This window comes from Canis lupus, chromosome 14, assembly GCF_011100685.1.
Source record: "Canis lupus familiaris isolate Mischka breed German Shepherd chromosome 14, alternate assembly UU_Cfam_GSD_1.0, whole genome shotgun sequence".
Classification (NCBI taxonomy): domain Eukaryota; kingdom Metazoa; phylum Chordata; class Mammalia; order Carnivora; family Canidae; genus Canis; species Canis lupus.
The window spans coordinates 58,486,545-58,497,395 of record NC_049235.1 but is presented as its reverse complement, the minus strand read 5'-3'; the positions used below and the strand labels follow the sequence as shown (position 1 = coordinate 58,497,395).

The window sequence follows — 10,851 nt, the reverse complement described above, 5'->3', positions numbered from 1 at the left end:
CATCCCCTTCCTCAAGTTCTGAGAATCAGCTCGGTCAGGTCCCTTCTTCAGAGCTACTAGGTTCTTCTAACGTCACCTCTTAGAAGAACTCCACCTCCAGACTTAGAAGCGGCCCTGCTTCCTATCATGACTAATATTTATTTTCTCTGAATCCCCTTTCCAACTCTTTATCTATTGCACCAACCATGTAACCAATGTTCCTCTTTGAAATGACAAGGGTGGTTTTCAATTTCTGGATGGCTCCTGGCTGATCCAGTTCCTATTGAAAGAGGAGAATGAAAACTATTCTAAAAACATCCCTAGAAATTGCTAGAATTCATGCTAATTAATTTTGTTTTGTTGAAGTCTGTAAGTTGGCTACATAACAAAAAATAAATATCCTCATCATATCTCATAGTATTCAATAATGTCCACAGATGGGATGAATTAAAGAAAAAAAAAGTCTCTAATCTCTAAGTTATAGCAAGATGGTGACAAACACACACCAGAGGCAATCCACATGAGCAAATAACTAAATGGTTCTTCAGCTAACAGAGTTCTCTTAAAATATTCTGTGAACTGAGTCACAAAAATCAAGATGGCGCACCAGGCCATGCATCTTTACTTCTTTCTCTCTTAGCTTTATATTTCAGTCCACAATCAGTCATCATCGGTCTTAATCCAGGTCCCCAACATTGCCTCAGGTGAGACAATGGCGAGAGTGGAAGGGATTTCTCAGGAGCCATTGGAGAGTCAAGTTTTAGACTCCAAGTGGATCGTATTTAACAAAAGCTTACTTGGGATAATATTTAACAAAAGTTCAATTTAAAAATATTTTACTTCTAAGTTTCTAACGGCATCTCCTAGGTGAGGTTTGTGGATATTTGAACCAGAATATTCTGTGGTTCTTGTTAAAGATACACATACCGGATTTCACTCCAGGTCTATTTTATCTGGATTTTTGTGGTTAGAATTGGGAAACAATGCATTTTTACTGTTTCTCTAGCAAACTCTAAGTATTAAATATCAAAATACTTAGACACACTTCCAAAGAGTAGTTGCCAGAATACTACTCTAGACCATGTTGAATGTAATGTGCATCATCCCCTTAAGTACTCCAAAAGTCCCCCCCATGAGAGATCTGTGCTTGGCTTCTTTTTGGAGTAAAACGGCACGTCTACTACTACAGGTTCTTGAAGATGTGAAATACAGACACAAACATCAGATTGGCATCAAAGTATCAGTTTTCTTGGGGCACCTGGCTGGCTCAGTCAGTGCAGCATATGACTCTTTATCTTGAGGTTATGAGTTCAAGCCCCATGATAGGTGTAGGGATTACTTCAAAATAAAACTTGCCACCACTCACACCACGGTCACACTGTCCTGTCCCTGTTCAAAGGTGAGCGAGGCTATGTGTGTGCTACTGGCTGATGGGGGCCAGAGCTGGAAGGAAGAGGCCCTTGAAGCCAAGGAGGCCCGGCTTCAGGGCTCATTCAGGGCCTGCTGACCATATGGGCAGCTGCCCACGTTCCAGGACAGAGGCCTCACCCTGTACCAGTCCCATGCCATCCCATGATACCTTGGCAGCTCCCTTGGGCTGTACGGGAAGGACCAGAGGGAAGTGGCCCTGGTGGACGTGGTGAGTGATGGCCTGGAGGATCTCAGCTGAAAATACCTCATCCTCATCTACACCAACGAGGAGGCGGCAAGCAGGAATGTATGAAGGCGCTAGGGCACCCGAACACTTTTGAGACCTTGCTGCCCCAGAACCGAGGGGCCAGGCCTGCATGGTGGGCAACCAGATCTCTGCTAGCCTTGCTGCCGGCTCACCAGATCCCCGCTCTCGACTGCCTAGACTCCTTCCCCCTGCTTTGGGCCTACAGAGCAGGCCTCACGCCCAGTCCATGCTCCAGGCTATCCTGGCCTCCCCTGAACACGTGAAGCTCCCCATCAATGGCAACAGGAAGCAGCGAGAGCTTGTGGCACCTTTGGCAGGAAGTGGGGGCTGCCTGCCTTCCTTTCTTCAGGACCAATAACATTTCCAAGCAGAAGGCAAAAGTAATATAAGTAAGCAAATTATAAAATCTTTGAAAAATCAGTTTTCTTTCTGGGAAGACTAGATTAGAAAAGGCTGCACAAATAGGGACATCTGGGGGGCTCCGTGGTTGAGCATCTGCCTTTGGCCCAGGGCATTGAACCCGGGGTGCTGGTGCTGGGATCGAGTCCTGCATTGGGCTCCCTGCATGGAGCCTGCTTCTCCCTCTTCCTCTCTCTGTGTGTCTCATGAATAAATACATAAAATCTTAAAAAAAAAAAAAAGAAAGAAAAGAAAAGAAAGGCTGCACAAACATAAGATTTCTGCCACCTTTTCCCAAATCCAGATCTGAGATCCAGGCACAAGGAGGTTTGGTTTGCAGTTGGGAAATTTACTCAGGGAGCCCAAGATAAATCACTGTTTTATACTCGTCTCATCTCGTCCTGGATTGGGGCTGAAGTAGGCTACAATTCAAACTTACTTCTAAAAGGCAGACCTGGACACGTACCTGGATGTGCTTATTTTATGAAACCGACATTCAGTAAAGAATGATCTGTGGCCACAAGGTAGACTAAAAGTGAAAAAAGAAGACAACATTGGAATGGTCATCTTGAACGCCTCGACCCTTAATATCAGAGAAAGTGACACCAGCAGCTACAAGATTCTTCTCATTCTACAAATCAGAGCAATCATTTCTCCTGAGAAACAATAATCACAAGGGTGAAGGGAAAGGCAGAAATCGCTTTCCCAATAATCCGCCAAGGGAAGACGTTTCCGTTATAAGACTCCAAAGAATTTGAGAAGAAAAACCTCCACAGCCCAACCCTCCAAGTTGCCTCCCTGAATGATAGACTTTTGGAAGCCTTTACATTTGCTTTTACTTAACCAGCTCTAAACATTATTTTTGGACTATGTAGAAGAATATGCAAGAAATAGCCAAAGAAATGTGTTATGTTATTGATTACAAAGATGTTGCTGAGAACGTTTGCTCAGTGTGCAGTGTGCTAAGCTGTCTTGAAGAAGACTCACAGGGAGAAAATGGCCTCTGTTCTTAGTTCCAGAAATAACTGTATTTCTCCTAAGTGGCCTCAAATACATTCTTCTCCCTGTGTATTAATCTTGGAGAATCAACCAAAGATGGGGTGCTATCCTCTCTTGGTTCCTCCTCCTCTTTCTTCCCATTCCACTTATGAGCAATCACTAAATTTTATAAATTCTACCTCTTTTAATATCTCTCTCTTCCCACGACAACTACCTCAGGTGCCTGGATTACGTCAACAGCATCCCAACGTGTCTCATCGTTTCCTGTCTTGAACAACAGGCCATGTGTTTTGACCAATTTATCACAATATTTAGGGGGTGGACTGAAATGAGGCATTCCTGTACCTGTCTCTCAGATGAGACTGTAAGTACCGAGAAGGTAGGGATTACGTCACAGACACTGTAACGAGTAGAATTATTTTTCCTTCTCATGGTCAACGTTTGTGAACTTATCCCAATTTTTGTGGCAATTCTGACAATGAGATGGTACCTCACGTGTTATTTTAAGCAGTAACATCTCCCTGACTGTATCGTGTTTTGTCTGGTTTTGGATCTTAGCTCAGCTATTTACTCATTTACTCACTTATTCCTCTTGAATGTATTAAGTCCAAATCACTTTTGGAATTAGGCAGGATATAAATGAATTAAGCAATACAAACATTAATTCAACTGAGAGACCCGGGCTGACAGACAACCTGCAATGTCCTTGGGGACAACCAGTCTCCTGTAAATCACATTTGGAGAACCATGAATCTGGTCCAGTGCATGTCTAGGAGCTGCTGTGTCCTTTTTCCCGGTAGTCTCAGGGATAACATGCTTCGATCCCACTCTGCTCCTAACCGTAGGGTAATGCATGTAGCTGTAGAATGCTCTATTATTTCATGCTTCACATGTTCTCTGTTTTTGACCTTTTAAACATTATTAATAAATGTCACAACTCTCTTTGACCTCATCATCTTTAAGAGACACCTCTAAAAGCACTGCTGAGAGGCAGGCTATTTAACAAAAGAATTGGAAAAAAAATGCTGCAGATAAGCTTAGAGTCATGAAAAAGAAAGAAAGAAGAAAAAGAAAGAAAGAAAGAAAGAAAGAAAGAAAGAAAGAAAGAAAGAAAGAAAGAAAGAAAAGTAGTTTTTTCATTCTGTTACCCAGAATCTTTGGATTATTTGCAGATATTTTGAGGGCAACTGTGAGGGGGAGGAAAACAGATAGTTGACTAGCAGGATATTTCTCTTTTCCTTCAGTTTTGGCTTCCGCCATAATATTCCACTCTTTGGAAATTTGTGGTGGGGAGTTTTAAAAAATGTTTTAACAAGGACTACGTGATTTAAGACCTATTTAATTGTTAGAAGCTTTTTTTTTTGTTCTTTATTTAACAAATTTACTGTTTTTATTTATTTTCCAAATGAACAGAGGACTCAATGTTCATCTTCATAAATGCTAACACAATGGGAATAAAAGCATTTTCACTTAATCAAGGACTTCTCTCTCTGCTCACCTTGCCTTAGTAGGCCTGCCCACATACACCCAACTCACTGCTATATCCTCTTTATTATTCTCATCTCTCCTCAAAGCCCTCCTTCTATGTATGTTGATGCTTTAGTTAATCATGAATGGGCCTCCGTTTTTATCTAGAGTTTAGTAGGACTAATCACGCCATTCAAAAATGTATTAGCCTTCTATCTACCTGCAGGAGGGCTAGAATCTTGGTATGTAAATCTTTGAAAAAGTGACAGATTATTCTCATGTCACAGGTTTTATACATGCTGAGGAGAATTGCATCAGATTAAAATGAAGTTAAGGGGGAAATATTAAGTACACAGGACTTTGAAAAAGAAAGCATGAAAAAGAACATTTTTAGCAGTTAACTCTAATTCAATCTGTGTTGCAGATCAATCTGGAACTGAGGGGAGTATAAATTGCCTTCTAAGTACTTCTGTTTCACTTAATCAGGAAAACTTCAAAAAGCAAATATCTCAGGATAAATTGCACTGGGGAACAGTTGTTACCAAGCATCTGGCAAAATACCTAAAGAGGATTATTCTCATTAATAAGATTTTTTTTAATCTACATTTTAAGGCCATTAAATGAACTTAATCTTAATCTGCATGATCACTACTACTCCATTATCTATTTAAGAAGATAAAATACAAGAACCAGTGTTTCCTAGATGAACCAGAACATTTCCAGAATGATGAAAAGTATTCCAGCCCACTGAGTATAAAATTAGATTGCCGAATGACTGTGGCTGGCTCGATTCTGAGGTCATGATGACTCTTCCTTATGCTAAGCAGATGAAATGTCAGAATAAAATCATAGCCTGGCTTTAGTTATGAATCTTAAATTAAGTGAGATAAAAAACCTTTTGAAGTGTCATGTACTATGATTAAGTTTTATCTCCTTATTCTTATCCAGGGTACGGGAAACCTTATTATATACCATGAAGACAACTTGCTAGCTAAATTGACTTTAAATGAGCTTGTACTCACCTTATGAGACCAAGGAGGCATCTTCTCAGTGACATTAGTTCACAACCAAAGGCGTACTACTCGATTCACATCTTGTTTTACTTTCTATGTTAATATTGTCACTGGTAGCGAGCAAAAGATTCGAAGCCCAGCACATCACGTGGTGCATCATTAACCACAGATTTATCTCCTCCTCCCTCTCTCCCCCAGTGCAATATACACTAAAGTACACTTGGCTTTTGTTTTAGGCACTCTGTGTTGGCCAAGAGTCTCTAAATGTTCCAGTCAAGGATACCAACATTATATTCTCAACATATTTGGATATTAGAAATTGGTATTACCACAGATTCTCTAGTGTTGGTAAGGTTTTCATAGATTTGTGTCCCAGTGACATCATCTGTTACTCAGGCTTCTGGAATTTGGATGTTAATACTTTAGTAGTACAGAATTTTGATTTAAAAATTTCCCTTATCCATGTCAAAGTTTTGGAACAAGTAACATTCTCTGCAGGGCTAAGAATTTCAGAACTAAAAGCAGGAATAGGGCCCTCCAGGTTTATCTCATCCATTAAGCTCTACCTGGGAGAAATAAAAATCTAGGCTTTTCAAGCACATAGCTTCCTAACTCTCTCTCTTTTCTTTATGGTTGTCTCTGCAAATTTTCTATCCCTTTCATCTGATGGAAAATTATATGTGTCAACATATAAATACACATACACATGCACATATACAGATACATCTTACTTATAACAATAAATAAAATTAAAATTATGAGGCTCAGTTTTGAGATAAATTTTTTTATTTAAAAAAATAAAAATGTATTTCATCAAATACTCCAGGATTCTATTCATACGTTTAGTGTTGCACTATACAGAGACAGGTTAAGTGTATTCTGGGATTTGAATTAACTTTTATATTAATGGAGTATTAAGCATGGTCCTCAACTTCACTTTACATATCAAATTTTTCAACCCCCTAATTATATCTTCCTAATTAACCATTTTCTACTATAGAATTTTAAATGTACTTTTGGGTATTCCCTCTCTGCCAATGAATTGAATGGACTGCTTCTATCATTTTAAGGAAACTGATTAATACTTCCATGTATCATCTTTTAAAGGTCTTTCTAGAATTTTAATAGATACCTTGGTTCCTTTCAGATGTGACCCAATACACTATCTTAGGCCTGAGACAAATTGATGATAACCATAAGTTGGATTATAGTGTTCTGTAGGACCAAAATCTTGAAGAAATATGAAAAATAGACTATTTAAGATCAGAGTAACTGCTTTAAAATAAGTTAAGCTGTATGTTCAACATTAGAAAAGGTAGAAAATGGAAAATGATGATAGCATCAGTTAAAAATAACTTATTTTCTAGAATATTAGGTTCTATAATGTGGTTGCCATGAGAATCATCAGGGGCAGTTTTAAACAATAGTGTCCAGGCACAATGTTTCTGAAAGAGAATCTCTAGGAATCTGCTTTTCTGAGAAGCTGCCTACATGATACTTCCACAACCATTCTGACTGGAAAAAAAAAATATACCAGGCATTTAGAAATCACTAGTTAAGAATTTTTTTTTAATTTTTATTTATTCATAACAGACAAAGAGAGAGAGTGAGAGGCAGAGACACAGGCAGAGGGAGAAGCAGGTTTCCTGTGGGGATCCCAACGTGGGACTCGATCCCAGGATCGAGATCCCGGGATCACGACCTGACCCAAAGGCAGACGCTCAAACACTAAGCCACCCAGGTAGGTACCCCAAGAATTTTAAGCACTTAATTTGAAGCATAAAAGCACTTAATTACACTTTGAGTTTCATTTCTTACATGTAACAAACTTGGAAATCATCACATCATCCTTAAAAGAGCAAGCTGGAAAAATATAAAAATCAGTGACGTGTAGGACAAATCAGAGAACTGAGGTTGCAGAGCCCCAAATCTGTCGAAACAGGCATGACCTTGTCTAGCAAAGCGATCTGCTTACCTGCAGTAAGTGGCACAGGAGTCATAAACTGGCAGGAGCACTTACCTTGTCATTTCGATGCACTGCTGAATGTACACTAATGTGAGATGGAGAAAGTCCTCAGGACCACAGCTTTACCTCTAGAAATGTCACCAGTTTCTCATAGTGAAGATCCAAGAAAGGTACCTTCTTGGCTCTGGTAGAGAGAAGGAAAGAGTAGTCAGTATGCAATATGTCCAGAGCCTTCACCATAATAAAGGCATACTCTCTTGGGGAAGGAATTTGAGCACAATTCTGAGCCTCATCTAAGTCCCATACAGTCTTCATGTTTCGACTAAAGAGAGAAAAACAGAGCCTCTAGGGTTCTGGAACAGTGTAGCTAGAGAAGAAAATAGGTGGGGGATGGGGGCCAGGTGGAGGGTGAAGGGAAACAGATGTGGAGTTCATAGCTCTAAAAAACAGGCCACTAAAATAATGAGACTTAATTGGAAGACTAGAAAATGCTCACCCTCCTCATACCTTGCTAGCCTATGAAAGTGAAGTATAAAGAGAAAAAAGAATGAGGAAAGGTAAAACTTTGGGACAATTTCAAAAGTCTAAAATACATGTAATAACAGAGGAGAATAAAAGAATTGGAAAAAACAAAAACCTAATAATGGCTAAGTTTCTAAAATTGATGACAGACACCAAACTACAGAACCAGGAAGCTCCGACAAACACCAAACAGAATGAATACTAAGAACAACATAAACAAACAGATAATAACAAAACTAAAACTAAAACAGACAACTTACTGTGGCTAAACATATCATAATCCAACTGCAGACAAGACAGAGAAATTTTAAAGTGAGCCAGATGAATGGTACCATATGACTTATCTCAAGGTCATGAGTTTGAGCTCCATACTAGGTGTAGACATTACTTTGAAAAGTAAAATAAAATAAGCCAGGTGAAAAAAAAAAATCACTTTCCCCCGTGAAGAACAAATATAGGATTACAGTGGATTTCTCATAAGAAATCTTGGAAGAAAGAAGAGAATGGAGTGAAATCCTTAAGAATATGTATAGATATATTTAAATTTTGAAAAAGAATGCCTATGAAGGAGAAATAAAGATTTTTCTCATGAAGCAAAAACTGAGGCAATTAATTGCTAACCAGACTTTCCCTGCAAATCTTAGAAGAAATTCTAAATGCAGAAAGAATAGCATATAGATAAAAAACTTGGATCAGTATAAGGAAAAAGAACACAAAGAAGGAGTAAATGAAGGTGAAATATTTTATGTAATTAGTGATCTTAATCCATTGCTTACTTTAGTAGCAATGTTTTGGGGATTATATCACATGGATAAGTAAAATGAATGATGGTGATATTACTAGAAATGAGACGAAAGAATTAGGAATTCTCTAGTTGAGGTATTTTTACTATATATATGAAGCAGTATAATGTTATTTGAAGGTAGATTTAGAGTAGTTAAATATGTGTATTGAAAATTCTAGAGCAACCACTAATTTTTTTTAAAAGCAGTATAATTGATGGGCTAAGAGAGATAATCCTATAAAATGCTCAATTAAAAAAAGCAGAAAAGGGGGGAGAAATGAAACAAAGAACAAATGCAACATACAGAAGTTAAAAATATGGTATATGTTTATTCAATTATATCAATATTTAAATATAAATGGTCTAAATACATCAATTAAAAGACAAATTGTCAGAATTGATAAACAAACAAACAAAACCAAGATCCTATATGTTGTCTAAAAGTAATTCATTCATTTTAAATACAAGGAAACAGATACAAGGATAGCAAAGAGATGGAGAAAAATATTTTATGCCAACATTAATCAAAATAAATCTGAATTAGTTATACCAGTTGCAGACAAAGCAGACTGGTGAACAAGGGTCATTATCAATGATGAAGAGGTACATTAAATAATGAGAAAGGATTGATCCTCCAAGAAAATAAAACAAATGTATATGAACCCAACAGTAGAGTGCCAAAACACATGAGGAAAAAACTGATAGAACTAAAAATAGAATAGATAAATCCACTATTTTAGTTGGACGCTTTGGTACTTTTCATTTAGTAAATTAAAGGCCAAACAGAAAAAAATCAGTAGGATATAACTGACCTGAACAGCAAGATAAATATACTTGTTTTAAGGGACTTTTATAGAATGCTCAATTTAACAAAAGCAGAAAATATAATATGCACATTATTCTCAAGTCATATAAAATACTAACCAAGATTTGCCACCTTTGGGGCCATGAAACATACTTTCACAAATTTAAAAATAGAAACTATACAAATTGCATACAAATTATATAAACTGGAAATTACTCCAATCTGTTCATTCTTAGAACAAAATGGAATTAAACAAGACTCAAAAATAGAGAGATAAAAAATAGATAACTAGAAAGCCTCTAGATAACTATTAATCAGCACTACCAATAATTTACAGATCAGAGAAAAAGTAAAAATATAAATTAAAATTTTTTGAAGTGAATATAAAAATACAATGCACACAAGTCTGTGGCATGCAAGGGCAGTGGTTAAAAGAAAATTTATAGCATGGAATAAGCATGTCAGAAAAAAAGTTGATATAAAATTAGTAATCTAGGCTTTCACTTTAGGAAAACAGAAAAAATGAGAATAAGGTAAGCCTAAAGCCGAAAGGAAGAAAAGAAACAATAAAAGAAAAAAAAATAGAAATCAGCTAAATTTAAAACAACAGGAAAAAAAATAAAGCCAAAGGCTAGTTGTCTGAAAATTTCAATAAAATTGACAAACTGGCTAGGCTAACTAGACAAATTTTCACTTGGAAAAAATGAATTTAGAATACATTTAGATTTACAGGACAGTTGTGAAGGTGTTAAAGTTTCCATACGCTCAAGCCCAGTTTCCTTTATTACTAACGTCTTACATTAGTAATATATATTTATCATAATTAATGAAATATTATAGACCCATTATTATTAACTAAAGTTCATACTTAACATTAATAGCTTCTTAGTTTTTACCTGGGTCCTTTTATCATTCCAGGGTCCAATACCACAAAGCAATTAGGAATTTTGTGATTGTTCTAACCTCTGAAGTTCAATGTCGACCTCGGTTTTGATTCACAAACATATTTTCTTATTTCCCTGGGAATGCATACGTGTTATAATGTCGTTTCTATACCGGTTACTTAGAGAGCTTTCTTAGTTTGACACTCTACTGGTAGTGTTAGATACTCTAAGCATATCTGTTTATTTAATTAAAAATCGTATTTGAATTTATAATTCAATTTCCTTTAAGTAAGGCACTTACAATTAAGGACTTAATTTAGCCAGAGATTGTCCTTAGACATTATACGATAAGCTC

General features: G+C 37.1%; 1 pseudogene; it reads left to right on the top strand.

The window, feature by feature from the left end:
* The first annotated feature begins 691 nt into the window (after nucleotides 1-691).
* LOC100688611 lies at nucleotides 692-2,015 on the top strand (annotated as a pseudogene).
* The last annotated feature ends 8,836 nt before the right edge of the window (nucleotides 2,016-10,851 follow it).